At 35.3% G+C, this 3,293-nt stretch overlaps 1 long non-coding RNA gene across 1 annotated transcript; it reads right to left on the bottom strand.

The window, feature by feature from the left end:
• Nucleotides 1-39: 39 nt before the first annotated feature.
• Nucleotides 40-770, bottom strand: LOC118749074. The gene is made up of 3 exons (XR_004994148.1): nucleotides 646-770; nucleotides 218-370; nucleotides 40-148 (listed from the first exon to the last, which is right to left on the bottom strand). It is a non-coding gene; the product is annotated as an uncharacterized LOC118749074 (long non-coding RNA).
• Between the last annotated feature and the right edge of the window lie 2,523 nt (nucleotides 771-3,293).

Below are 3,293 nucleotides of genomic sequence, written 5' to 3'. Positions count from 1 at the left end.
AAAAAAAAAATTAAAATTTTAATTACATACATACATACAGAACCACTTACACTTCGGGCATCTTCTCTTTATCCGTTTACAGGGCATTAATCCGTGCTGTGTGCTCAAGGCAAAGGGTTGCAAATCGATGCAGGCAAGCGTCTGAAACCTAAACTAAGTATATTAAATCAAACTCTATACTACAAATTACTATTATAACAAATTCCACTATACGAACCGTTTCTCCTCGTGATAGGTTATTTCTTGAATGACATTTCAGCCATTCAGGATATTGCCATTCATGAATTAGCAATGGCGCCATCTGTTGTATTCGAGACCAAATGCTTACGTTAAGCTTGCGTCATTGGGGATTTTTACTCAATCCGTCGAACTACGACAAGATGAAGCAAAAGGAAAAAAGTAATTTTCTGGCTGACGTTGGTAATTTTGATGCCATGTTATTTTCTTTTAAAAGTAAACAAAGAATATGAAGACGAGGCATAATTTTCTCAATTGCTATCACAAAGTATGGCTTTTATGCAAATTATAAATACTGCTCTACTCGACGGTCATCAACGCACAAATGGTTGCTTCTCGACCGGTCTGTTCTAATTGGTTCATGCCTCGCAATCTCTAGAAAAATTGTACTTTAATAAATTATCTTACCATTGTGTTAGATGATTTTTGATTGGAATACCAGTTTAAAAAATGATTGCGATGCGCAAAAATACGGTAATCGACATCAGGAATATTATGATACTCCGTATCACGTTTATCGATTATTACCACCGTTCTTGTTTGATGCCGCGAAAACACGTTGTAAAAATGAAACAAACTATTACTCATGTCCTGCTTTACATAAGGTGTTCGATGCGAATCAGACTGCTTGTCTATGACACACCGCGTCGATACGTGCACGAGCGAAGAGAGATGCCGTCGGTGCCATGACAAGCATCATACAACTCTGCACCTGGATGAGGAGCACCAAGCAGATCGCTTAGGGCGATCGGTACCAATTATTGAAAAACCTTTACTACCTTCCTTTAGAAGTAGACTTAATATGAGAATATAGTACGTAGCACCCCACGCTTTTTGAAAATGATATAGATTTTTTCTGGTAATTAATTTATAATTATGTATATTAAATATTATTTTTGACTTTTTAGATCTATCTGCCATTAAAGCGTGTTTTCTAGTTTTTAAGCTATTATTTATTTATACTATATAGACTACAAAACTGCATACACAAACAAGTTTTAGAAATTCTGATTACAAAGTTTGAAATTTTGTAAAATATTTTTTTAAATTTTAGGTAATTTTGTGAATTATGTACAACGTTTTAAAATTTGATTTATATGGTATGTTTTATAGAATGAAAAATATTTTTATAAAGTTAAAACAATCAAATAAATGAATAATTATTGTAGCAGTGCTTTTTGTTGCTTGAGTTTTGCACAATACTGCGGGTATGTAAGATAAGTTGAAGCAAATGTCGATTTGCAAGGCTGTCTGTTATACTGTGTATATTAAACATAGACTGAACTATATTTTTATAAAAAAAGAATCAACTAAATAAATAAAAATTAGTGGCAGAAAAAAAATTAAAGTGCTTTTCATTGCTTAGGCTTTGCACACTACTGTTCTTTTTGTTTACAGAAATAATAAATAAAAAATTTTTATATGAATTGTGATTAAAAAATTTTCCAATTCATCCGAATCTTAAGGCAAAATATAAAAAAAGTAGAACAGTTTTCGAGATATAGCCAAATTTCAGTTTTCTGAAGATATGAAAAACGGGCACTTACATAATATAAAGCAGTTTTAGATATAGTGGGCCAATATCAAACTTCTTTTAACATTAATAAACCTTTTTAAATTTGCCATCATCTAAGTTAACAACATTTTACAAATGAGTTTAATGGTTTATTAGCTAATTGGTGTGTTCACAACAGTATCGTAAGTGTCGTACTGTTGCATGTCGTAAAATTTAAAAAGCTAAAAATATATTTTGGGGGCCCTCAAGGTACCATAAAAGTCATAGCATGCATCTTCACACTGCTTAACAAAATTTGGATTAAAGCATTCTAAATACTTATTTACGACACTTACAGCACTTTTCCATAACTTAAGGGACGCCTTGATAGTTTCATCATCCCGTTTCTTGCTGGGTCTAGTGTTAGGAGTTGCACTTTGTTCGCTATTCGCAATTAAATCGGTGATGGAGACTTCTGGCCGTGGCGACATTTCTAGAGACTTTTCTGTTTGAGAGTGGTCTGCAACAGTATTGTCATCATCGTTTTGCATTCTGGTTCCAATTGTTCTAGTTAAATTTAATATTCCATATAAATTTCCCCATCAATGGAAACAAAAAACAATACTCACGGCCTGCAGTCTCTAACTTCTCTCAAAAAAGACATATTATCTGCGTACTTCCACTTTTGGCTTGGAGCGGGTGCTCCACTGCCTGTCGTCAGCTCCTCACTTCGCATATGCCGTTCGAAGGAATCGCGGAGCGTTTTCCACCGCTTCCTGCACACTTCGTCTGGACAGACCGAGCCTCAGTTTAATATATTATAATATTCTAATATACATATAGTTTTTTACCTTTTGTATTTAGTGCACTCCAATTTGTGTCCATATTTTGTCTTTTTTGAAGACGTTCCTGTAGTCGGCTGCAGACAAATCGTATATGCACCCATACTTCCTCACTTCTTCAATTAATTTTTCGTTGAAATGTAAATCCATTTCCTAAATATCTTCGATAATTATGAATTAAGAATTTAACAAATTTTGCCACTTCTGTTTGTGTATGTACATATGTTTGGTTTGTAATTGACATTTGGCATTCTAAAGCAACCCTGTGCGCTCGTACGTGGCGTAGAAAATAGAAATCGATTTACTCCGACGTACGGCAGCTTTGCGCTGCTACGCTTACGTTGCCAATTGTGTTCGTTTTCCCAAGTGCAAATGGTTTTTTATTTTGACAGCGTACGTACGCAGCAGTTTTTTGCGCCGTACGCTGCAATTCTGCTTCGACGGTTAATTTGCTTCTGCTTCAGTTTGGTTCTACTTCAGCTTTGTTCTGTTGTTCTTTTCCTATCGTGCGGCATTCGCTCGTATGACAAAACCTTTCGTGAGTGTAGCAGTTGCTTTGTTATGGGAGTGAAGGAGAGGTACAGTGCTTAAAATGAGAGCTGATGGCTTGCAAGCGATTTTTGTAGTGCTTGTGCAGCTGTTTAGTACATATCAATCACGATCAGTGTTGCCGCGCCGTCCCAAGAAAATGTATCACCGACCAAGCCAAAAATGTATCC

Source organism: Rhagoletis pomonella, unplaced genomic scaffold (assembly GCF_013731165.1).
Source record: "Rhagoletis pomonella isolate Grant_MI unplaced genomic scaffold, Rhpom_1.0 Rhpom_scaffold_00014, whole genome shotgun sequence".
Lineage (NCBI taxonomy): Eukaryota > Metazoa > Arthropoda > Insecta > Diptera > Tephritidae > Rhagoletis > Rhagoletis pomonella.
Note: the sequence above shows the minus strand (reverse complement) of the source record. Positions and strands in the feature narration are given on the sequence as shown.